The 27,897-nt window shown below is 46.0% G+C and overlaps 1 protein-coding gene across 3 annotated transcripts in view; it reads right to left on the bottom strand.

Moving 5' to 3' along the window:
- KIRREL3 (kirre like nephrin family adhesion molecule 3) overlaps positions 1 to 27,897 on the bottom strand; it is a 590,858-nt gene that overhangs the window by 86,480 nt on the left and 476,481 nt on the right. The gene's annotated exons all lie outside the window — the stretch shown is intronic.

Here is a 27,897-nt window from a genome sequence, read left to right on the forward strand (position 1 = left end):
ATGTGCTTGTTGTTTGAGAAAGATGTCCGCCTCCATAGTTGTGTAGCGAAAACAAAAAAAAAAATGTATGTACAATTATTAAACAAAAACAGATAAAAGGAAAAGAAATGTATGAGGATCCGGTTATAATTGGTAAACCATAATCTAGGTTCTTATATACGCTGTTCTCGGATTACGCGTATACATCACATTTTCCCATTTTTCCACATCTACAGATCTGAACACTGTCTGGATATAAGAAGTCTCTCCTCCTGGTTCTGTTCCCATAAAACCTTCATTGCGCCGTTCGTCAGGGAGACGGTGGCGTTACACACCGATCCGTCTGATTAATGGCGGCCGTAACATACGCAGATGAAGCTTTAAAGATGATTGAGATAACATTTCTCTTATTGTTTGGAAATTTACAATTAAAATTCCATCATTTAGTTTTTTGTAAAACCCTTTAAAATGTCGCTTTATGGCGATGACGGCGCCTCACGATTCCCATCTCTGTATTAATTGCGCACATTTATAACACGGGCGCGCACCGTACCAGGAGTCTCGGTCGTTGACAATATTTCAGGACACAAACGACTGAGTATTCCAACCGCGGGAGATCTGCGGGAGGACGTCACTTACTGCTCGGTGCTGCAAAATGGAATGTTTGATCAACAGGAGTCAGAATGCGGCCCAAAAACACAAGTGCTGGAAGCATTCACAGGTATTCAGCCACCTATCTGTTCCTGGGAAAGCTGGGTAACTCTACAGCTCCCACAGAGGGCATCATTCAGATTTTCCAGACTCCTGAATGGTAACTCAACAGCATCATAAAAGCAGAGTATTGTATAGGCTGATTCCCCATTCAGGTGCATGGAAAGCTGGATAATGACTGCTCTCATCCATCTTTTCAAGACCCCTGAAGGGCAGAATAATTTTGTTATATAAGCATACATCTCCTGAGGCTGGAAAACTTGATGATGGCTTCTACCGCTATTGCTCTCACCAGTCTCTTTTTAGCAGGCTCCTGAATAATAATTCTGCTTCATTAAACCAGTACCGGTACAAGCTGATTTGCCATTCAGGAGGCTGGAAAGCTGGATGATGGCTGCTGCCATGACTACTCTTACCCATCTTGCCCAGACTCCTGAATTGTAAACCTCTCTCTCAGTAACCCAAGAGCATAAAACAGGAGATGTTTAGTTTTGTGTAACCCGATTTGCCATTCAGGAGGCTGAAAAGCTGGATGTGACTGCTGCCATTACTGCTCCCACCCATCTTTTCCAGGCTCCTGAATGGTAATTCTCTCTCTCTCAGTAACCCAGGAGCCTAAACCATGGGATGTATAGTATTGTATGGGCTGATTTGTCATTCATGAGACTGGAAAGCTGGATGATGACTGCTGCTATTACTGCTCCCACCCATCTTTTCCAGGCTCCTGAATTGTAAAACTCCATCACTGTCCTAAAGCAGGGAATGTATAATGCTGTATAAACTAATTCACTATTCAGGAAACTGGAAGACAGCTGATTACCCATCTTTTCCCGACTCCTGAGCAGTAAATCTGCTTTATTAAGTCACTACCATAGAAGTAGAGGATGTATAACATTGTATAAGCCATTCAGGTGACTGGAAAGCTGGATAATTGCTGCTGCCACTACTGCTCCCACCCATCTTTTCCAGTCTCCTGAATGGCAGATGGATCATGTTATGGATGTTGACTGCTTCCACGCATCATCTTCAGATTCGTGATAGATCATTGTATATCACGACTAGTCTGTCATTCAGGGATCTGGGAAGGCTGAGTGACAACCGCAGTGGGAGCGGCCATAGTGATCACCTCCTCATCCACCTTTTCCAATAAAGGATAACTTAGCAATATGGGGGGAGACTAATCAAACCTTGTGCAGTTGCCATGGCAACCAATCAGATGGCTTCTTTCAATTTTAAAAAGACCTCTCAAAAATGAAAGCTGGAATCTGATTGGTTGCTATGGGCGACTGCTCCTCTGCACCAGTTTTGATAACTTTCCTCTGAACTTTATAACATGTTGACAGGGTAGGGGGGGGGGGGGGGCGCCCAGAGCGCTGGAAACTTCGAACATATGACGACTTGTCACACAGAGAAAGTCTGCGGGCAAATCCCAGCGTGACAGCCGCCATTTATGTTCCCGCAATGTGACAAACGCTTCTATCTTTATTATCTATTATCCTTACAACCTTATTTATATGGAGATAAAGCGGCGTCGTGGAGTCCCGCCATCTGCACCGCAACTGCGAATGTCAACCGGCGCCCTAACACATGAGAGCGGAGGGGGCGGCATTATATTCTAAAAATTCTACACATATCATGTGAATAACTAGTCATTTCTGTTTTCAAGATCTCTGCTTGTTGTCAGTGAATGGGAGCTCTGTTCTTTGCCTACAGAATCCAAAATGTAAGAAACTTCTTATTCGTTTCTAGAATCATCTTTATTGCTGGAAAATCCAAGTTCTAGTGATTAACGCGCCAATGGAGTCTTCAATGTCACCGGCGGGTGATGCATTAATCAGGCGAATCCTGAAATAATCAATGTCTGAGGGAATAGACGCCACATGGGTGAGTGGAGGAGGACGAGTGACAGGCCACCACTGCGGACTCTGCGCAATTACTGCAGACTCATTAACGCTCAAACATATTGTTTGTTAAATGTCATAGGCTGGGACAAGTAGAAGAGGTATAGGAAAATAGAAAACTATAACAAGTACAAAAGGCAAAGAAAAGGTACAGAAATGCTGGAGAAAGGCAACAGAAAAGACAAAAATATTCTTATAAAAATTACATAAATGCAGGTAAAATATACAAAAAAAATAAAAATAAATAATAATAAATAAAAAGTACAAAACTACAAGGACAAACAAAACACAAAAAGTACCAAAAACATATAAAATTCGAACAAAGCTGTCAACATAAAAACAAGCAAAATTCAAAAAAATAAAGTAAAAATATAAAAACTAGACAAAAAGTTAAAAATGTGAACACATTGTACAAAAGTATAAAAATTAAAAATCGGGTAAAAATGCAAACAAATGATTTAATGGAAAAAATAATATAAAAATTAAAGCGTTTCCAGATGTAAAATCATGCACTTGGGGAGGGGGAACCCACTACCTAAGTAGTTTGGCAATTCAGTGTTGGCAAAGACTTCAGAAGAGAAGGACTTAGGGGCAGTGGTGTCTGACAGCCTTAAAATCAGTCACCAGTGCAGCCAGGTGTTACGGAAAGCAAATTGTTTGCTGGGCTGTTTATATATGTATATATCATGGTATGCTGGGCTATATATATGTATATATCATGGTATGCTGGGCTGTATATATGTATGTATCATGGTATGCTGGGCTGTACATAAATAATTGTATGCTGGGCTGTATATATATAATGGTATGCTGGGCTGTGTATATATATAATGGTATGCTGGGCTGTATATATATATATATATATATATATATATATATATATAATGGTATGCTGGGCTGTACATATATAATGGTATTCTGGGCTGTATATATAATGGTATGCCGGGCTGTATATATATATATTATGGTATGCCGGGCTGTATATATATATTAGTATGCCAGGCTGTATATATATAATGGTATGCCGGGCTGTATATATAATGGTATGCTTGGCTGTATGTATATATATATATATATATATATATATATATAATGGTATGCTGGGATGCATATATATATATATATATATATATATATATATATATATAATGGTATGCTAGGCTGTATGTATATATATATATATATATATATATATATATATATATATAATGGTATGCTGGGATGCATATATATATATATATATATAATGGTATGCCTGGCTGTATATATAATGGTATGCTTGGCTGTATGTATATATATATATATATATATATATATATATATATATAATGGTATGCTGGGATGCATATATATATATATATATATATAATGGTATGCTAGGCTGTATATATAATGATATGCTGGGCTGTATAGCTAGAGGTATAACCAGTAGGAAGAGGGAGACTGTGATCCCGCTGTATAGAGATCTAGTGACATCACATCTGGAATACTGTGTCCAGTTCTGGAGACCTCAGCTACAGAAAGATATTGATAAAATAGAACGGGTCCAAAGACGTCTACAAAAATGGTGGAGGGTGTGAGGCATAAAATAGATCAGGGTAATCTGTACAGTCTGAAGGAAAGAAGAGAAAGGAGGGACATGATGGAAACCTTTATGTATGTTACAGGACTAAATAAGGGTCAGGAGGGAAGTGGTTTTAGAAAACAGTTGTGGGAAAGATGAGAAACAACACAAGAAAATATTACATTACTGAAAGAGTAGTAGATGCTTGGAACAAACTTTCAGCAGATGTGGTAGGTAAATCTACAATAACTAAATATAAACCTGCCTGGTATATACATATATCTATCCTAGGATAATAATAATATAAGGGCAGACTAGATGGAGCAGGGGGCTTTTTCTGCCGACATTCTTCTATGTCTCTCTGATGAGGAGCAGATTTTTGGGGTCCAGATTCAGTGATCCGCGAGCAATAACAGTTGATGTAGAGCTGACTATATACTATACACCGTATACACTGATTATCTTCTATATCCACAGTCACTCATGTAGCCATCCTCATTAGCGCCGCTGATGTACCCGCCATACGATGTTGAGGTGCCGCTCTGTACCCGACATGTCCTGGATCAGCACCTGATGACTAATTAACGCTTGTTACATGCACGTGCTATCATGAGCTCGAAAATGGCGCCAACCATCTGTTCAGCTGGATGTAGAGGAGCGAGTGTTGATTGGCGTAAAAGGTCAAAAAAATATTTCAATGCTTTTTATTCCACTTTGCGCCGACAGGAATTAATGTTATTCTCTGATTTCTACAAACACAAGATGTCAAAGAGAAGAAGGTCAGTGATCAACAACCACATCTCCTGCTACAGAGGAGCCGACCACCTCCACCACCGCCAGAGACGTGATCCTGAACGACGGGGGGCCGCTCTGTACTGTACAAAGACACGGACAGGTGACAGGGGGGGCTGTACTGTACAAAGACACGGACAGGTGACGGGGGGGCTGTACTGTACAAAGACACGGACAGGTGACGGGGGCTGTACTGTACAAAGACACGAACAAGTGACGGGGGCTGTACTGTACGAAGACACAGACAGGTGACGGGGGCTGTACTGTACAAAGACACAGACAGGTGACGGGGGGGCTGTACTGTACAAAGACACGGACAGGTGACGGGGGGGCTGTACTGTACAAAGACACGGACAGGTGACGGGGGCTGTACTGTACAAAGACACGGACAGGTGACGGGGGGGCTGTACTGTACAAAGACATGGACAGGTGACGAGGGGCTGTACTGTACAAAGACACGGACAGGTGACGGAGGCTGTACTGTACAAAGACACGGACAGGTGACGGGGGGCTGTACTGTACAAAGACACGGACAGGTGACGGGGGCTGTACTGTACAAAGACACGGACAGGTGACGGGGGGGCTGTACTGTACAAAGACATGGACAGGTGACGAGGGGCTGTACTGTACAAAGACACGGACAGGTGACGGAGGCTGTACTGTACAAAGACACGGACAGGTGACGGGGGGCTGTACTGTACAAAGACATGGACAGGTGACTGTACTGTACAAAGACACGGACAGGTGACGGGGGGCTGTACTGTACAAAGACACGGACAGGTGACGGGGGGGCTGTACTGTACAAAGACACGGACAGGTGACGGGGGGGCTGTACTGTACAAAGACACGGACAGGTGACGGGGGCTGTACAGTACAAAGACACGGACAGGTGAGGGGGGACTATACTTTACAAAGACACGGACAGGTGGCGGGGGGGTCGGGGGCTCTACTGTACAAAGACACGGACAGGTGATGGCAAGCTGTACTGTACAAAGACACGGACCGGTGACTGGGGGGGGGGGGGACCCTGCGTCCTCCTTGTATGTACCTGTATGATGTGATACCACAATAAAGTACACTAAAGAATTCGGTGGGTGCCGAGACCTTCCTTTACTGTCTGCTGGGACCATTGCTTGCCACGAGCACCACCTCTACTGCAGAGTGCCGTCTTATTCCTATATACAAAGACACGGACAGGTGATGGGGGGGGGCTGTACTGTACAAAGACACGGACCGGTGACCGGGGGGGGGAGGGGGGGACACTGCGTCCTCCTTGTATGTACCTGTATGATGTGATACCACAATAATGTACAGTAAAGAATTCAGTGAGTGCCGAGACCTTCCTTTACTGTCTGCTGGGACCATTGCTTGCCACGAGCACCACCTCTACTGCAGAGTGCCGTCTTATTCCTATATACAAAGACACGGACTGGTGATGGGGGCCGCTGTATTGTACAAAGACACGGACATGTGATGGGATCTCATGATTATCTGGTCACCTTGCTTGTTGTGTATGTGTGGTAAACTACAGTCAGACAGCTTTGGTAGCGGCTTATCTCTACAACAACTAAGGGATCGGGCAATGATTTTTCATCATGTCTGACCCATATCTCCACCAACATCATTTGTTGATGGAACATCAGGAAAGCCTTATTCTCTTTATAATGATGGCCTGAGGAAATTAACACCTAGGGCCAGATTTATCATTCTGCTCAAAACCCACACTGTCTGTTATTCCCACAGCAGCCAATCACAGCTCAGCAAAGTTTAGTATAATATATATCATGAGCTGTGATTGGCTGCTGTTGAATAAGCAGACAAAGCTTTGGCTGTCCAGGCATGATGAGAATTGCAGTTTTGCAACAGCTGGAAGGCCTGAGATTAACCCCAGTGATGTTGGGTAACATTCTGCATAAAGTGGTGCAGTGCTTAGATCTAACACTAGGTGGAGTACACCTTCACTTCTGTGCAGATTCTATAGTGTCACTGTCTATCATGTGGTGTAGTACTCTGATCTACCACTAGATGGAGTGCAGATTATGTAGTGTAACATTGGGTATTGTTATTATTATTTATTTTAAAGCTCCCTTGATTCCAGAGCTCTGTACATATAATGAGGGGTTAACATCCAGATTGTATAAAATGAAGAAAAAAACTACATAAATCAGGTAAATGACAGACTGGTACATAGGGAGAAAGAACCCTGCCCGTGAGGGTTTACAATCTATAAGGTTAGGGAACATGGTGCAGTACTGTGATATTACACTAGGCGATGTATAGATAATGTAGTGTAACTGTGCAGTGCTGTACTCTAACACTAGGTGGCGTTCAGAACATTTTGTATATTAAGGTGTGGCCAGGCCCAGGTATCCTTTCTATTTGACTGTGCTGGTGGTTTCATTTGAGCAAACAATGTGACATATGCATTTTTAAAGGGGTTACCAAGTGCTACAAAAACATGGCCACTTTCCCCCTACTGTTGTCTCCAGTTTGGGTGGGGTTTGAAACTCAGTTCCATTGAAGTAAATGGAGCTTAATTGCAAACCGCACCTGAACTGGAGACAAGAGAGGGTGAAAAGTGGCCATGTTTTTGTAGCGCTGGATAACCCCTTTAATATTGTGTATTGTGTGGTGCAGTACTCTGATTTAACACTAGGTGGAGTACACATTATGTCAATACAGATTATACAGTGTAAAACACTGTGTATGATATAGTGCAGTGCTCAAATCTAACACTAGATGGAGTACAGGGTATTGCAGATTATGTAGTGTGACACTGTATAAGGGCTCGTTCCCACTGAGCAAAAGCAGCTGAATTTCTGCGCTGAATCAGCGCTGAAATTTCAGCCGTTAAAATAGGTGCAGAGCTCTTTTCCATTGTGTTGAATGGAAATTCTGCTCTGCAGTTCACACAGTGGAATTTCCGCACTGAACTAATCCGCTTTCCGCCAGAAGAATGAACATGTTCATTCTTCCGCTAGCGGAAGCCTATACAAATCAATGGGGCTCTGATTTTCTGTTTCAGCGCGGATTCAGCGCGGATTCCTCGAGTATTCCGCGCTGAATTTGTCAAGAGCTGATTACGAGCTGAACACTTTCCTAGCAGAATACGCAGGGATTCTGCTTGCATTCTGCTTATATTCTGCTCGGAATTCAGCGTCAGTTGATTTCAGGCGGAAATATTTCCTTGCGTAATCCGCTCCTTTTGCTCTGTGTGAACGTAGCCTAAGGGTGTAGTGCTGCTGGGTAACAACGGGTATGAGTGTAACATTGTATGTGACCTCCTGCAATGCTGTGATCCAACACTAGGTGGAGTACAGAACATTTCTTTGTAGTGTAACACTCTGTATAAGGTGGTGTAGTACTCTGATCTAACACTAGGTGGAGTACGGATTACTTTAGAGTGGATTATGTAGTAGCAAAAAGCAGACAGTATCTGACCAATTTTGATTCCACTGTGCATTTGCCTGGAGCACAGACTGCAAAAAAGTAGGCCATATTTGTAGTCCGGGCTCAATAGACCTTTAACCTGTGATATAAAGTAGTGCAGTTCTAGCACTAGGTGGCACCCTGATTATTGCACTGCAGATGTGTAGAAGAAGCCAACAGGGGATATAAAGTAGTGCAGTACTGTGACCTACCACTAGATGGTGCCCTGATTATTGCTCTGCAGATGTGTAGAAGAAGCCAACAGGGGATATAAAGTAGTGCAGTACTGTGACCTACCACTAGATGGTGCCCTGATTATTGCTCTGCAGATGTGTAGAAGAAGCCAACAGGGGATATAAAGTAGTGCAGTACTGTGACCTACCACTAGATGGTGCCCTGATTATTGCTCTGCAGATGTGTAGAAGAAGCCAACAGGGGATATAAAGTAGTGCAGTACTGTGATCTAGCACTAGGTGGCGCCCTGATTATTGCACTGCAGATGTGTAGAAGAAGCCAACAGGGGATATAAAGTAGTGCAGTACTGTGATCTAGCACTAGGTGGCGCCCTGATTATTGCTCTGCAGATGTGTGCTCTGCCTTCCTCCTCAGTGACATTGCTCCGCAGTGAGCGCACAACTTCCTGCGCCACCATTAATCCCTTTCCCTCCCCGCAGACGCTGCTCTTTTATCTCGGCAATGTCACAAACAGATGTCTGAGTGCGTTCTCTCATTTGTATGTGAATTGATGAATATTGCGCGTACATTATCTTGTTATCTTGAAATGGTAAAACAGTATGAGGCTGAGGTGCCAAGGCAAAGTGATTTTTTAATCAGTTTTTGTTCATTTTGTGCGCACAGCTATTACCAGTGAGGGATGGTATTGTACGTGGAGCTGGCGATGATTTGTTATATTGGACGCGATGCTCCATCCGTCACCTCTATTAACATAATTATAATACATTGTTATTAGAGGAGACACAAGTGTGAGACGCATCACTCCTGATCTAAGACTAAGCAGCGGCTCCCATCATCCCCGGTGGTTGTAGCTGCGTGACGCTCCTGGCTGCTGTGTAGTCTCTCCTAATCACTAAATAGCATTTCCAATCATCCCTGGTGATCAGCCCGATCCTGGCTATTGTGGTGTCTCCTGATGGTGAACTGAATGGTACCCGTCATCATCCCCTGTGTATGTAGCCGCAGCCCGCTCCTGGTGCCTGTGTATGTAGCCGCAGCCCGGTCCTGGCCCCTGTGTATGTAGCCGCAGCCCGGTCCTGGCCCCTGTGTATGTAGCCGCAGCCCGGTCCTGGCCCCTGTGTATGTAGCTGCAGCCTGGTCCTGGCCCCTGTGTATGTAGCTGCAGCCCGGTCCTGGCCCCTGTGTATGTAGCTGCAGCCCGGTCCTGGCCCCTGTGTATGTAGCTGCAGCCCGGTCCTGGCCCCTGTGTATGTAGCTGCAGCCCGGTCCTGGCCCCTGTGTATGTAGCTGCAGCCCGGTCCTGGCCCCTGTGTATGTAGCTGCAGCCCGGTCCTGGCCCCTGTGTATGTAGCTGCAGCCCGGTCCTGGCCCCTGTGTATGTAGCTGCAGCCCGGTCCTGGCCCCTGTGTATGTAGCTGCAGCCCGGTCCTGGTCCCTGTGTATGTAGCTGCAGCCCGGTCTTTGCTCACCATAACACTATATTTGGTTTCCAATCATCCCTGGTGAGTGTAGCTGCAGCCCGGTCCTGGCCCCTGTGTATGTAGCTGCAGCCCGGTCCTGGCCCCTGTGTAAGTGTCTGCAGCCCGGTCCTGGCCCCTGTGTAAGTAGCTGCAGCCCGGTCCTGGCCCCTGTGTATGTAGCTGCAGCCCGGTCCTGGTACCTGTGTAAGTAGCTGCAGCCCGGTCCTGGCCCCTGTGTATGTAGCTGCAGCCCGGTCCTTGTCCCTGTGTAAGTAGCTGCAGCCCGGTCCTGGCCCCTGTGTAAGTAGCTGCAGCCCGGTCCTTGTCCCTGTGTATGTCGCTGCAGCCCGGTCCTGGCCCCTGTGTATGTAGCCGCAGCCCGGTCCTGGTGCCTGTGTATGTAGCCGCAGCCCGGTCCTGGCCCCTGTGTAAGTAGCTGCAGACAGGTCCTGGCCCCTGTGTAAGTAGCTGCAGCCCGGTCCTTGTCCCTGTGTATGTCGCTGCAGCCCGGTCCTGGCCCCTGTGTAAGTAGCTGCAGCCCAGTCCTGGCCCCTGTGTATGTAGCTGCAGCCTGGTCCTGGCCCCTGTGTAAGTAGCTGCAGCCCAGTCCTGGCCCCTGTGTATGTAGCTGCAGCCCGGTCCTGGCCCCTGTGTAAGTAGCTGCAGCCCGGTCCTTGTCCCTGTGTATGTAGCTGCAGCCCGGTCCTGGTCCCTGTGTAAGTAGCTGCAGCCCGGTCCTGGTCCCTGTGTAAGTAGCTCCAGCCCGGTCATGGTCCCTTTTATAATCATCCCTGATTTAAAACTAACCATGTCTGGTGTCAGTGTCTGCAGCCCGGTCCTGGCCCCTGTGTAAGTAGCTGCAGCCCAGTCCTGGTCTCTGTTTACGTAGCTGCAGCCCAGTCCTGACCCCTGTGTAATATATGACATTTCCCATCATCCCCTGATTTATGACTAGACATGTTTTCTACCCTCTACAGTGACCGGTCCCCATAAAAACCTCTGCTGCTCTGGACAGTTCCTAACACGGACAGAGGTGGCAACAGAGAGCAGTGTGTCAGACTGGAAAGAATAAACTACTTCCTGCAGGACATACAGCAGCTGATAAGTACTGAAATGCTGGAGATTTTTAAATAGAAGTAAATTATAACTTTCTGACACCAGTAAATGTGAGAGAACAGAGGCTTCCAGGGCAGCAGAGGCCTCAGGGAAGGTCCACAATGGCGGCTGCGGCTGGTAAGTGGCGCGTTACCTTTCTGCTGCTCAGGAATAAAAGGGTTGATTCCATAAATGAGTCTCAGAGCCGGGGTGGCGGGCGGCCTGACGTGCGGCAGTCACACACGCTGCGCTCAGATTGTATTTCAATCAATAATTTTTCCTAACACGGAACATTTTACATGTTTTCTGTTCAGTCACCGGAGCAGAAATGATTGAGACAAAAGAGGATTTTTATTCTTTTCCTTCCTGCCCTGAGATACAATAAATCTGCAGTGTTAGAAATATAATCATCGCCTTTCCTGCAAATGTAAAACCCTCTTAATAAAAAGCACAAAAATATTATGACTTGGACTGGGAAGCCGAGCGCAATTCATGGGGAGATGTAGCAGAGGGGAACGCGTTGTGCGGCGGTTACAGGCAGGGGTAACAATAGCAACAGCATTAGGTGTATACCAGCAACCTCAGCCTCCCTCCCCACAGTCATCTCTATCATTGCTTTTTACTGGTTATAGCGGGTATATAGGGAGTGCAGCTCTGGGGTATACACTCAGGATTAGTACAGGATAAGTAATGTATGTATACAGTGACTCCACCAGCAGAATTGTGAGTCCAGCTCTGGGGTATATACTCAGGAACAGTACAGGATAAGTAATGTATGTGTGGTGACCGCCCCGCCGGTGAGCAGGGACAGGTGGACGCTCACAGGTTAGCTGGAACAACAATAGCCCTCCCCGTTGGGGTCGTGATGCTAGTGCTGGTTGGGCACACAGGAATGCTGGAACACCTGCTTTTATTTCGAGCGGGCTAGTTACACCTTTTTCCCCTGTGGACAGTAACCTGCCGGGCTGTTTGGGGGTCCCTTGGGCAATTATCACCTATTGCCCACCCGTGTTGGGTGACCCGTCCTAGAGGGTGACACAAGACCCAGACCTTGTTACCTGGGATGAGCAGAGTAGTCAGAGTTCTCTGATTACACCCGCGCTGCGAGATAAGAGTGCATAGGCTTCTAGCAACTTTACTCTATCCTCTCTAGTAGTAACTTAACACAGCATAGTGTTTTTTTCTCTGCTTGAGGGAAAACTGTGTCTAGAGACGTGCTCTGCTCACAACTTGGACTCAGGTATAGATGTTAGGACATTGGCACATCCATCACTAGACATGTAGTACGCGCTCTATCGCCTCCTTTATGGTTAATAATAGGAAATTAAACCTTTAAAAATATCACCATTGTAATAAACTGTCTATACAAATGACTTAATAGTCCTATAATTACGGATCCGCAGTGCGCTCTGCGGTTTATGGGAATCTCGGATCTTCTGCGCAGGAGAAATAAGGTAAATCAGGAGGAAAAAAGTAATGAAAATCCCTCAATCCGCGGCACGGATAGCGTATAAAAACATCGATAAAAGAAATTGTTCTGATTAATAAGGTTTCGTGAATTACACCTTAAAATCTATGAAGTTATCACACGATATTACCGCTTCACAGAAACCCTGCACGGCGGACATAATAATTTGCTTTTATTAAAGAAAGCAACAAAGTGATCGTACATTTCTGTAGAATTACGAGGCAAGAGCCATATCCAACACTGACAGACCTGATGGTGACCACAGCGCCATTGTGGGGGACATGGAAATCTTAGGCTTATCACCTGCACTACCGCTTCTCACCACTAGAGGTGTCATACCAGACATCCAAGATGAGGTTTTATTGGTTTTCTATATGCAATTCTCCATACTGCATTGTTCTGACCCCAGGAGCCTGTATTATTACCCCTCTCCAGGAAAATCACAGATACTTAAAGGGGCACTCCGACGAAAATCTTTTCTTTCAAATCAACTGGTTTCAGAAAGTTACATTAATTTATAATTTACTTCTATTAAAAAAATCTCCAGTCTTCCAGTACTTATCAGCTACTTTATGTCCTGCAGGAAGTGGTGTATTCTTTCCAGTCTAATACAGTGCTCTCTGCTGCCACCTCTGTCCATGTCTGGAACTGTCCAGAGCAGCAGAGGTTTACTATGGGGATTTGCTACTGCTCTGGACAGTTCCTGACATGGACAGAGGTGGCAGCAGAGAGCACTGTGTCAGACTGGAAAGAATACACCACTTCCTGCAGGACAAACAGCAGCTGATAAGTACTGGAAGGACTTGAGATTTTTAAATAGAAGTCATTTACAAATCACTATAACTTTTTGAAAGAAAAAAAAAATCACTACAGTACCCCCTTAATACCCCAACCGGCAGATCAGTAATAGAAATGCTCCTGCGCTTTGAGTGGCATAAAATAAATGCGATTGGTTTTCCTGTAACAATGAGTGACAGTCACAGTATCTCCTAGATGATGGGACTGTCATGTGGAAACGCAGCACATTAGAGTTCAGTGCCGCTCTGCAAGCCCAGTCATCTCCGTCCGCCGTATGATCCATAGTTACAGCCCAGTGGGTGAGTGCTACTCTCATTGTCTCTGCCTGTGAGTGCCGGACCGGACGACATCTTTCATCTCATCATGACGGATATGTTGGGGTTTCTTACAAGCCTCAGACTAGAGGATGTAGAATTGTCAAACGTATATATGTTTCTGCGAGGGCATTGTGCATTTATAATATATTATAGTAGAATAATAAATGAGGGAGGCCACAGGGGAAATGAATGTCTGATGAGATCCTGTACCAGCCGCTCCCTACAGACTCAGTATCATCCGCCATAGACTTCGAGGATCACATCTAAGTGGATGGAGGAGCAGCATCTGACTACACAGGGTTTGTTTGTAGTCTGTAACCATGGAGACACACAAAAAATAGCGAATTTTTCAGAACAGCTTCTGCGGCAGTCAGGGCATGCTGGGAACTGTAGTTTTGCAAAGTCATTTCTGTAGCTGTCAGGGCATGCTGGGAGTTGTTGTTTTGCAGCAACTAGAGAGATACAGGTTGGGAATCATATAATTTAAGCAGTAAAATTGCCTGCAGTAGCGGCCATAGTCTTTAACCCAGGGGTAGGCAACCTTGGCTCTCTAGCTGCTACAAAACTACAACTCCCATCATGCCTGGACAGCCAAAGATAAATGCATGATGGGAGTTGTAGTTTTGCAACAGCTGGAGAGCCAAGGTTCCCTACCCCTGATTTAACCCTTCCATGGACTCTATAGATAGGTGTATATGACACGTCACCCAGGGGCTACTCTACAGTCCATCCTGCGGCTCCAGCGATAACAAGCGTCTGCCAGAGCCACAAATAAATATTCAATCAAAACTTCATGAATATAGAGGTAGACAAATCTGTCAGCGACAAAGCTTCAAAGAGACGGCAGAGGCGGCGGGTACAGACAGTGGCCCCCAGACAGCACACAATGGACCCGACATCCTAAACATGGGGGTCAGTGATCAGTCACACTGTGACAGTACCATGGACATCCGTCATATAGGGATGTCAGCATGGAGGCATATACTAGTAACAGGTGATGCAGTGTCTCACTGTGTAAAAGCAACATGTGCAAATACGGGAGGTATAATATGGCTCAGGTGCCCATGCAGGTATTTACGGTATTGTCTTTATACTGTATTTGTGCACCATGTGCTTGGCTGAGGGTGAGGGATGAGTCCCGGTGACATTAAACACACACAGTATGCAGCATGATGTGCTCTTTACTGCCCTCCGGTGGCAGAGACTGGTTCCAGAGCTTGATAGATGTCTATAGTGAAAGGGAACGGTTAGAGTGATTACATATTATAGAGAAGAGTAAAGCCCCTTTTACCCCTGCTCCTCGTTCCCGGCTCGCTGCCGCCACTATTACACACGGCGGCAGCGAGCGGGTGAGAGCCGGGGGGGGGGGCCTCCTGAGTGAAAGCTAGATCGTCTGGACATCCCATAGCATATAGCAGCGGTCTGCTGCCACCATTCCTATTCCACAGAGCGACGGCAGCAGATCGTTGCTATATGTTGAAAGACAAACGACTACAACGATCAGTCGACATCGTTCATGTCGGCTGATCGTTGTGTTCTATTACACAGGACGATTATCGGCCGATAATCGTTCCGTGTAGTAGGGCCTTTAAAGGAATTATCCAGGACTAGAAAAACAAAGCTACTTTCTTGCAAAAACAGCCCCACCCCTGTCCTCAGGTTGTGTGTGGTATTACAGTTCAGCTCTATTAACTTTAACAGAACTAAGCTGCAAAACCCACCACTCAAACTGAGGACAGTAGAGGTGCTGTTTGCTTTTGTAAGCCTGGATAACCCCTTTAAGTCTGCAACATCCAGAGCCAGTAATACAAAGGACTGCTTGGACATAGGGATTCGGCGGCTGCTATTCTTGTGTAATGAATAAGAAAACCCAAGTATCCACCTCAGCCCTATGTGCCAGATCTATTACCTCTACAACTCTCAGCCTGTGAGGGTTACAAGCAGATACCAGAGGGTTGCTTCCCTCTGGTATCTGCATTGGGCCTCTGGCCAGGACTGCAACTCCTGGCTGTCTAACCTTGACTCTGTTCAGACCTGCATCCAGCAACAGGAAACTGCAGCTCAACAGTTCAAGTCTACGCAGCAGAATAGGCCCTATAGGACACTGTTACACAGGAGTTGTTTTGCAAAAATCTTTTTCTTTCAAATCAACTGATATCAGAAAGTTATATAGATTTGTAATTTACTTCTATTAAAAAATCTCAAGTCTTCCCATACTTATTAGCTGCTGTATGTCCAGCAGGAAATGTTCTATTATTTTCAGTCTGACACAGTGCTCTCTGCTGACATCTCTGGCCAAGACAGGAACTCTGTCTCAGTTGTATATGAATCCCCATAGAAAATCTCTCCTGCTCTGGACAGTTCCTGACATGGACAGAGGTGGCAGCAGAGAGTACTGTGTCAGACTGAAAATAAAACAACACTTCCCGCAGGACATAAAGCAGCTGATAAGTATGGGAAGACTTCAGATTGTTTAATAAAAGTAAATTACAAATCTATATAACTTTCTGACGCCAGTTGATTTGAAAGAAAAAGATTTTAGCTGGACAACCACTTTAACTCTTCACTGCCAGCAATGCCTCCAAGACTGTAAGAACAGTTTAAAGGGGTACTCTGGCAAAAAAAATAAATAATAATAATCATCAACTGGTGGCAGATAGTTGTACAGATTTCTAAATTACTTCTATTTAAAAATCTCCAGTCTTCCAGTACTTAACAGCTGCTGTATGTCTAGAAGGAAGTGGTGTATTCTTTCCAGTCTGACACAGTGCTCTCTGCTGCCACCTCTGTCCATGCCAGGAACTGTCCAGAGCAGGAAATTTGCTACTGATCTGCCATCTCTGTCCTAGGGCTGTGGCGCACCACAAGCATGTTTCCCCTGCTCCCTCTCTCCCATCAATTCAGAACTGGGAAACAATGGAAGGGGTTAATCAATAGAATTTGCTTCCTTTTAGTTACAGTAGAACAATTATCTATAACCAGTTGCAAAACTACAACTCCCAGCATGCCCTGACAGCCCCAGTCATTATGAGCCGCCTGTGAGCAAGGTCAGCCGCTGTCACATTCAGAGCGCGGTTATATGAGGGACGGCCATAACAACAATAATAATCTAATAACTTCTCTCCTGATAAAACGTGTTCTCCGGTCGGGCAGCGGATGTTTCCTGCCGGGGCTCATATCTCATTCTGTCTGCGCCAAAGGGAATAAGTCCGGCTGATGCTCGCTGTAATGAATGGAAATATATGTGACTATGCCAGCGCCATTGCTATGCCATCTGTGAGGATGCACAAAGCCAGAATAATACGGCCTGGTTAGGTATAATACAGACAGCCCTTATAGAGAATGCTCTGCAGGACCGGTCACCTGCTCACACATAGTGGGAGATTTATCAAACATGGTGCAAAGTGACACTGGCTCAGTTGCCCCTAGCAACCAATCAGATTCCACCTTTCATTTCTTAAAGACTCTTTGGAAAATGAAAGGTGGAATCTGATTGGTTGCTAGGGGCATGGTGGGTGTAGATGAGCGGTAATAGGCGACAGGTCACTCGTCTCTGAGCAGGTTAGAGTAGATGATAGAGATGTATAATTACATGTTAATAACCACATCTCACAGCTGAGGGTTTGTTACAGAATCCTTTGTCGATCTATGAACCCAAGAGTCCAAAAGACGTCTGTTACCTGCACTGATACACTGTAACAAACTGTCAGGACTTGAGAGAGGTGCTCAGGTTGATTTCTTTCAAACAAACTGGTGCCAGAAAGTGCCAGGGATTTGCAGTTTACTTCTATTAAAAAATCTCCAGTCTTCCAGTACTTATCAGCTGCTGTATGTCCTACAGGAAGTGGTGCATTTTTTTCCAGTCTGGGACACAGTGCTCTCTGCTGCCACCTCTGCCTATGTGAGGAACTGTCCAGAGCAGGGGAAGTTTTCTATGGGGATTTGCTACTGCTCTGGACAGTTCCTGACATGGACAGAGGTGGTAGCAGAGAGCACTGTGTCACAATGTAAAGACTACACCACTTCCTGCAGGGCATACAGCAGTTGATAAGTACTGAAAGGCTGGAGATTTTTCAATTTAAGTAAATTACAAATCTATATACATTTTTTTCTGCTGGGTTGGTGCCCCCTGATGGTGCTGTATGATCACAGATGATTGTTATCAACCTGTGGCTCTCCAGCTGTTACAAAACTACAACTCCCATCATGTCCTGATAGCTGTCAGCTCACTGAGGATTGGACAAACTTATACATTAACCTGCATTGTAGCAGGACAGAGCTCTGTGCTGATGTACCAGGCTCACAGAGCATTATCTACACTAGCGCAGTGTTCTCCAAACTGTAATTCTCTGGCTCTTGCAAAACTACAACTCTCATCGTGTCCTGACAGTCTTCAGTTCTCAGAGGGTGTAATGGGAGTTGTTGTGTTACAACAGCAGGAGAACACTTCTCTAGACTGGTACAGTGTATCAGCACGGACAATGCTCTGTGAGCTAAACACAGCAGTACAGCTCTCATCTGGTCTGGATGGTTTGTTACAATGTATCGGTTCAGGTAAATACAACAAACTATCAGGACAGAAGTTTGTGTTTTTGTATTTCCAGAGTGATACAATGTATCCGAGCCAGTAATGCAGGGATGGGGAACCTTCGGCCCTCCAGCTGTTGCAAAACTACAATTCCCATCATGCCTGGACAGCCAAAGCTTCGCTTTGGCTGTCCAGGCATGATGGGAATTGTAGTTTTGCAACAGCTGGAGGGCCGAAAGTCTACCATCCCTGCAGTAATGTAACATTTCAATTCTCTCACAGAATTATATATATATATATATATATATATATATATATATATATATATATATATATATAGTATTTCCATGAATCCATAAATCTAATAGTCCAGAATCCTTTGATGGATCGTGCCCCGTCTTCCTGTCTATGGTTGATCTACCCATTCACTATTGCCCTGACTCGTCCGCTCCCTCTCCCCCCTGTGATGGACGCCATTATCATGTATAGGGGGGGGGGGGGGGGGGGGATTTGTTCTGTGCGCAGGGAAAGGTAACACAGGAAATGGGAAAATAAAGCGCTGAGAAGTGACAGAGCGTCGGCGCCCTTCACCATGCATAATTCATAGCGCGGGGTGGAGGGGAAGGTTTATAATCTTGCCTCATAGAGATCCCCCCTGCAATCTGTAATCATTCGGAGGGGAAGGGCGACACCTTTATGTGATTAATACAGAGATTAAAAACTAGGTGGGATCCCGGGGAGGGAGGGGGGCCGCTTATCCTGAGGGTCCCCAAAGGCGGACATGAATAATGGATTCCAATATATTCTGGTTATAAGCGTCTTTTTCCCGGATAACGTCCCCGGTGGAGGCCTCCGGGAGCAGCTTACGTGGTCATCTCATTTTCCTCCCCACAGGTCACGGCACAAAGTTTTATTTATGGCGATTAAATTGTGAAGAGGAGAGGGGGGAGGGGCAGGGCCTAGAGATTATTAAATCTATCAGTCACCGGGGTGGCTCCTATCTACTGCCGCAACCGCCGCACCTGGAATATGAGCGCACCACCAGCGCACATACAGCCCAGGCAACTCATTGTGTCCTTCAGGAGGTGCAGGCGGGAGGACACTTAGGTCTCTCTTACCTGCAGAACTACAACTCCCAGCATGCCTAGAGGAGAATGGTAGATTCAAAATAGATGAAAAGCCACAGGTTTGGGAAAGGGATGCAATGTTTGGTTGTCAGAGCATGATGAGAGTTGTAGTTCTGCAACTTGTGGAGAGACACAGGTTGGAAAACAGGGATATTAAGTTTTATAATTTATGGTTATAAAAAATGGGTTATCCAGTATTAGCTAATTTCTTGGAAAAACAGCGCCACCCCTGTCCTCAGGTTGTGTGTTTGTTATTACAACTCCATTCACTACAATGAAACTGAACTGCAATACCACACACAAACTGAGGACAGGAGAGGCGCTGTTTATGGAGGAAAGCGGCTAGTTTTGTTCTTGTATTGCCTAGGGCCTGCATTACACTTCAGGAAAAGCTATCTGGATTTCATGATAAGAAATCTGGATAGCTTTTCCTGAAGTGTAAATCTGACCCATAGGTGTAAAAGCTGACCCATAGAGTTCTATTGGGCACGGACACCTTTCAGAATTTTTCCTGAAGGGTGTCCAGTACGGAAAAAGGGCCCGGGAATTATAGGACATGTCTTATAATTGTCCGTATTTTTGGCACCAATGCCCCATGGAACCCTATGGGGGCATCTGGAATTTCTGATAGCTCTGGATATACATCTGGAATCTGTCTGAAATTCTGGATGCATTGCTTGGCAGTCCAAGCCAGCGCCAGCATCTGAGCAAGTGCCGCCAAGTGTTGATGCTAGCCTTTTAACTGTAAGCATTCCTAATCAGGATTGCATACATATAATTGCGGCACTGTGTGTGACAGAGCCGGGAGCCATTGACTCCTGGCCCTGGCAATCACTCTTCAGCATTATGCCTCCTAAAAGGCTTCCTGATCAGTGTTTACTGATCGTAAAAAACAGCCATGGAAGTGTGAAGGGGGCCCAATGCATAAAAGAACCCCAGAAACAGTGCCACACCATTCTGTGGGTTGTGTCTGGTATTGCAGCGAACAAATCAGAGCTGCAATACCACATATGACCTGTGAAGTGGTGGCGCTGTTCCTGGAAGAAATCAACCATGTTTTTCTAATCTTGTACAAATAAATAAAAAAAAAAGCCGAACAATACAAAACCCCATTGTCTCATTTTTTTGTGATTTCTAGAATAAGTCTCCAGAAATAAATGGAACTTTTCTGCGTCTGAAGTTCTGCTGAGGGTCTCTCCGGGGGACGGTTTATTTTGGGAAAGAGACGGCAGATCGCATCTAAGCCGTGAAGGTGGCTACTAATTATTTGCTGAGCGGCTGAAATCTGCACCGTGACGTCCCTGAATCCTCCGCGGGCCGTAGCCGCCGCGCTAATGATCTTACATCTAATGTGTAATTTGTAATCCGGTTAGCGGAGGAGGGGGCGGCGGGGGGCTACCTGGAGACCCAAACACTCGTCTCGCTCTGATAACAGCGAGGAACAGGAGAACACCATAGGCTTAGAGGAGGGATTACTGTAGACAGCTGGCCGCCATCTTGTTCTACGGCAGGACGCTGTAATCCCGAGCCCCTTGTCCCTGGTGTAGCACACATGGATCCTGCATCTCTAGTATCTGTGCAAAATCTGTTCCCGGAAATTTCAGACTACATCAGACTCCTATAGACAATGCAGCTAAGCTGGAGCTACTGGTCAGTCATGTGTCTATAGAGAAGAGCTGCAGTGTTAATCATGGGGGAAAGAACGGCAGCCTGAGCCTCTGATGAGGCAGGGGGTGCATGATACACACTCCATCAAACTCCTATAGACAATGCATCTAAGCTGGAGCCGCTGGTCAGTCATGTGTCTATAGAAAAGTACAGCAGTGTAAATCATGGGGGACAGACAATGATACTGAGCTGGAGCCATTCATCATATACCTGTGACTCTGCGTCCTAATAGATCAGAGCTATAACCTTACAGATACACTTACTTACTATACTTATACGTATACGTCTATATACCACATATACACCTATATACCTTTATAGAAACCTATACCTCATATATTTATATCTATAAGCCTTATATACATCTATATACCATGTATACACCTATATACCTTTATATATATCCCACATATACACCTTATATACAGCTATATACCATATATACACCTATATACTTCTGTATACCACATATACCACATCTACACTTATAAATCTATACTCCATCCATACACCTTATATACACCCATGTACACACCTACATACTATACATCTATATATATTGGAGATATAGGGGGATCACCATATCATGACCTCCTGTGATGTCCCCGCTGTATTGCTCGGCAGCGCCCCCTTCTGATGGATATTTCATGTATATTATGATATTTTTCTATTATTCATGTAGTTATTCATGGTCTGGCCCTGTCCTGTCCCATAAGGTTTTGTTGCTGTCACCTCGGATTCTGCGGCCGTCTCTCCCCTCATTCACACTCATCCATTTCTTATTCTCCAGCCTAGGCCACACTCCATCCATCAGAGCGGCCGGGGGGCCACCGCTGTCCCCCATTCTCCACCTGCTCGGTGACATTACTCATTCCTCGCCTCTTCTGCTCCCGGACACACATCCATCTTTCATCCTCAGATTTGCTGATATTGCGTCTCCTTTTGTTATTTTTGGATGATATATTACTATTTTGCCTGCGACCCTTGATAACAGTACACAGCCATCCGTCAGCTCCATCGCTGTCACCACCTGCAGCAGATTTCATCGCTTATTTTTTCTTGCTATCGCCTCAGATTTGTTAGTCACATGTCGCTCTCCTTTCCATCCATCATAAAAGTGATGGCCGCTATAAGGCTTAAAGGGGAATTCTGACTGATGGGGGTCTGTGCACCGGGACCCTGCCCCATACCAAGAATAAAGAGGCTGCTGTGCAGAGAGGACTGAAATGGTCCCTGTTATGCGGACACTAGGACCCCTTTTGTTATATATATACAGTGGCTATTAGTTGTATAGGGGACCTGGGGCTATTTTGGCTACAGGGGGCTTTATGTTTATTTAGCCTTATAATTGTCTTTCAGGCTCCAGCCGCCAGATCAAACAAATGCTGTATAATCAGTTTGCTGATCCAGGGAATCCCTCCCCGATGGCAATTACGGTGGGCGGTCCAGAGGTCCAGTGTCATAGCCCATTTCAGCCAATGGGCAACAAATGGGATATCAGATGCAAGATGCATTCATACCCACAAGCAGCACAAGAGGGCACAAGCACAAGGTGGCACTGGGGTGTTTGCTGTTATTGGACATTTATGGCTGTTATGGGGGCATTAGGGTATTCACCGTTATGAGGGCATTTATTGCTGTTACTGTAGTGTCCCAGCACAGGTGTGCCACTAAGTATCCTATACACCTGGGCAAAGTAACTCACTCAGGTTCTCACAGTGGGATGAAGGAGAAGTGTATTATGTGTTTTTCCCCACTAGGTGTCACTACTGTATTTCCTATATGTCTTATATTATGCACAGCTGAAGGAAGCAATGGATTAACTTGTTTTTGTCACGTCATGTTTTGTCCTGTCACAGGTGCAGGTATTTTCGCTCCTTTCTTTCTCCTATCCTAGCTCTCCCTTTTCTGCACCACACAGCCCCACCAATCACAAGTGAGTTTAGTTTGCCCCTATAAAAAGAGGTTAGCTCCTAGTGGGAGGAGTTCTCTAATGAGGAGTGTTGGAGCGAGCAAGACACGGAGAGCACTTTCTGCAGCAGTGACGCCAGGGCCTGGCTCAGACCAGGACCCTTGTCAGGGACCAAGAGACTTAAGCTTATTTCTTTCTATGCAAGTAGCTACCGCTTGCATGCAGTGCTAGACCCTTCAGGAGGAAGGACGTCCTCTGAGGATCACCTTGTCCACACCAGGGATACCTTCAACACTACACAGGGCAGTATACCGGAGTCTAGGTACTGACCCCAGTAGGACAAAGCTGCAGTTGAAGCCTATGTATCCTTCTATAATGCACAGCTATTCTGTGAAGCCTTGGAAAGTCCACTAAACTCAGCACAGGGACCAGGGACCTCGTACTGCCCTAACAGGACGGGTACCCCGACACTATAGGGCATAAGGTGGTCAGATAAGAGGGATCTATATGTGAGTACAAGTATCTTCTCTTCTCCTCTACTACGTTATTCCAGCAGAGTACATTGCTACATTGGACAGGGCCCTCAAGACGCTCCTCTACTCCATTCTCACTTCTAAAGTTTACTATCACGACTTTTTCCTGAAGTTAACACAGTGTTGTTATTGTATTGCACTGAAGATTTTAAGTAAAAGGACCTTATTCTGGTTAAGCTGCTGGACTATTCTTCCTGCACCCACACCTACAGCACAGGTTACAAGTGGGTTATCCTAACCTTGGGCGTGGTGCCCATTTGTCCGGGGGTGGGTACCAACACCACTCCTGGCCACCATTACACGTGCTCAAGTGACCCTACACCCACAGAGCTACCACAACACCACCCAAGCTCCCCAGCATACGGCATTACCATTATAGGGATACTGGGGCCTTAGCTGTTATGGGGTCCTGGCCTAGTATTATAAGGGTGAAGCTCCGCACTTTGCGGCTCCGCTCTCCCGCATATATACAAGCCATAGAATGGTGCTCCATAATAATGAGTTTGTACCCTATAATGATTCATTTTCCCGTATGGCGCCCGCTCTCTCCTCAGCCGCCCGCGATCCGCACTCTCTGGATTTTATTTTCTGTTATTTCACCAACCAGTTAAACCTGTTTAAAAATCCAAGGTTCATCGTACGTGAAGAATTATGCGACTCCGCGCCGGTAAATGGAAGGCAGGGCGAAGAATACGATTCTGGGAGCAGAATTTCAGCTTTAATCTCACACAACATAAAAAGGCTTCAGCTACTGTAAACCAGGGAAATCCATCTTCTCTGGCCGAGGTGCAGAACACTGCCGAGCAGGAAGATAGTCCGAGGGCCATAAAGGGTTAATGTCTCCAGAGAATGGGGATCAACGCCCCTATATACACGGCTGCCGCTGTACCCCGATCCGCCACTTCTAATGTGTGGGTCTAAAATCAACAAATGGATCAACAAAATTGATAGACACAAAGCAGAACTGGTGTATTGTGAGAGTAGTAGTACCCACACTCCTTAAAGGGATATTCCACTGAAACATAACTTTTGATATGTTGCTGCCCATGGTGAGACTAACAATTCCTTCCATACTTGTTATTATCTATTCAGTCTCCTTCCCCTAGTTCTGAGATGCTGCTTTCTGCTGACGACACAAAAATCTCTGTGTGAGACTCTCTCTCTCCCTCCTCCCTTCTGAGACCGTTGATGTAAAAAAAAGTCCCTGGCAGGCTTTATCTGCAACATTGTAGCAACTTTATAATGCTGTGAGTGGTAATCACAGTGAATTCATCAGCAACTTGGCCTCAGAATAACCCTCCCAGTATTACAAAAAAGCTACAATGTTACAGATAAAGCCTGCTAGGGACTTGTTTACATCAGCCGTCTCAGAAGGGAGGGGGGTAAGAGTAGGAGATACAGAGAAAAGCTCACACACAGATTTTTGTATCTTCAGCAGAAAGCAGCAGCTCAGAACTAGGGGAAGGAGACTGAATAGATAATAACAAGTTTGGAAGGAATTGTTAATCCCACCATGGGCAGCAACATATCAAAAGTTATGTTTGAGTGGAATACCCCTTTAAGGTGACACTACTGCCAGGGTGATTGTACATAATTACAACTCCCATAGGGTACAGCTTGTTATTCGGCTTTCCTATGATCCTGAATGGTAAATTTCCCCCACTATACAGAGAAGCATCCGGTCCTCGTCTTGGCGGTCTCATACAGTCCCCCACCCTGAATCCCGCCTGCCCTCTATATATCTGTAATAAAGAACACACGCGGATCCCTCCACAACGATAGATTTTAAGGCCTTCAATAAAAATCATGATGAATCGACTAAAATAGCCGCGGCCTCTACAAACAACTGCTGCTCGTAAAGCTCCAGCGCTGAACTCCTGCCCTCGCCGCAAACGTCGATACATCCAGGAGGTGCTGGAGCCAAGGTGCGCCATCCCCTCGCACATAAAAATGGCTGCCGGTGAACGCAGGGTCACAGACATAACACAATAACACGCTGGTGTCACCGGAGGAGGAACATTCTGTGTACAAGACGACGTGCGCAGCCAGATAACCAGATGCAGAATGAAAGCGTCATTACCTCCTGAGAGCGAGTCCTTGAGCGGCGCCGGGCGCCAGAAAAACAACGCTAATAGCTGCGCAGAACCCCTCACCCCCAAATAACAGAGTGATCCACGGCCCCCCTCATATCTCACTGTAATTATAATTCAATTATGAAATTAAATACGCCGTCACCCGCCGCCTCCATAACACATCACGTAGGAGACGTCGTTTAATGATGTCTGTTTACATTCACGAGGACGCCCAAGGTGACGGGGAAACAAGAACGGCCATCAGTCTTCTCATGTTGTTAAAGGGACGGACGCGGCAGGAAATTGGCAATCAACTGAGCGACTTCACCTGCCTAGATCATTCTGATCCCTGAGTGCTTTACTGATCCCTGAACGTTGGTCAGAATCACTTTACTCATACAGCCGTAACAACGTCCACGTCCAGGTTATAGTGAATGTCCACAGTTCAAATTTGTTTTCCTTTTAGAGAGTGATACTGTCACCCCCACCTTACTCTCGCTTCATTTTATCGGTTAACAATGTCAACTAGGCGGGGCTTCACGGCAGTTGGGTCCTATCTCCCGGCCAAAAAGAAAGCCCAACGGTCATGAAGCCCCGCCTAGTTGACACTGTGCAGAAAGAAGACACAGACAGGTTTTATACAGGTATCTATCGAATGTGCAGCAAGCTTATGGATGATGTGCACAACCGCACATAGAGTAAGGTGGGTGACAATATCACTTTAAAATGTTAGGGAACTATTACAAGAAGCGATTAATCGGCCATACTTGGCCAATTACCGGCCGATCTGACCAATAATTGTTTTGTGTAATGCGATAATTCGCCCAATCGAACGATTAAGCCCACCTCACACATAGGGTGAATCGGTGAAAGACTGTTTACACAAAGCGATCTGCAAATTTTTAGTGAACGACCAACGACCATTTGAGAACATGTTGAAAGATCACAATGAACGATTTCTCGCTCGTCGCTTGCTGTGTTTACACGAGTCGACGCTCGCTTGCTCCTAAATATTGGGGGTGGGGGGGGGGTCTAGAGGGGGACAGAGTAGTTTGGAGATTAGACAGAGGAGTCTGACTCTGGAGGAGGGGAAAGAGGAGTCCAAAAGGGGAAAGATGGGTCTGGAGGGGGACAAAGGTGTCCAGAGAGAAAACAAAAGTCTATAGGAAGGACATAGGAATCAGAAGTGGGGACAGGATGGTCTGGAGGACAAAAAGGCCCAGAGAGAGGAGGGTAGGGGAGAAGGTGACAGAGGAGAATGGAGGGGGCAGAGGGGTCTGGAAGGGACATATGAATCTGAAGGGGAGCAGAGGGGTCTTGGACATGGATGCTCCACCAAGCCAAGCGTGCATGTTATGCACAGGGGGTATGGGGAGGGAGAGCTGTCGGGTGTACAAATACTATCTTACATGTACGGCCAGCTCTCTTTATATCCAGAACTGCCAGCTCCCCCTACTGTCAGACGTGTGGCATAACAGTTTTCACCATTTGTGAGAGATGTAATCGCTGGATGAGACCTTCCATCATTAATAATGTCAGTCCGTTTCCTCAAAGGCCTGAATGGTAATTCTACTAGAACAGACTGGAGATGGATATAGGAAACAGCAGCCATCTTGGTTGTTTCTACTCTTATCAGTATTTTTGGCCATGCTGGGCCGTGTAGTGGGCTCTCATGTACTGTGGTTGTAAATCAGGAGCTGCCAGCGTTGCGGGGAATTACAGCTCGGCCTCAGTTTACAGGGAGCAGAGATTATTGATGCTCGGGATCAGCGGGCGCTCTCCCCGTAACACCAGGCGGCAGGTCGTTTCTGGGCTATTTCTGTCCGGTATTGATTGGAGAGCGGTGACAGCCCCTTCTCTCAGGTTCGCGGTTAAGAATCACTGGAGGGGGGTAGAGGGGATCTTCAGATGCCATTAGCCGAGTCTTCTGCGGACTAAGATGGATGTCTCCGGTTGAGAGCGGTGATAGAGATGGTACCAGCATTACAGAAAACATTCATCAAGTGCCGGGCCCTGCCAGACGCCGTTTTAATCACTCCGGCCCAGTCAGTGTCTCTCGCCCCAGATTTGTCATGTCCACAAGTCCACACATTATGGATTCCGCTGATCGAGAAGGTAAATCCAGGACGGCGGTGTGTGTGCAGCAGCCCTGCCCGTCCTCTCCTGCGCTCCCTCCATTGTCTGTGCTGAATCCCATCCGCCCCCGGGCTGTAAAGAACTTCATTTGTAGAGATAATCACAAATCCTGATAACACAAGAGACGCCGCTAAGGGCGGAAAATTATCATTTACTCCTCATCATTCTGGGAGATGAGGATTTAACTACAACTCTGGGCATAGGATGGCTAG

This window comes from Dendropsophus ebraccatus, chromosome 12, assembly GCF_027789765.1.
Source record: "Dendropsophus ebraccatus isolate aDenEbr1 chromosome 12, aDenEbr1.pat, whole genome shotgun sequence".
Lineage (NCBI taxonomy): Eukaryota > Metazoa > Chordata > Amphibia > Anura > Hylidae > Dendropsophus > Dendropsophus ebraccatus.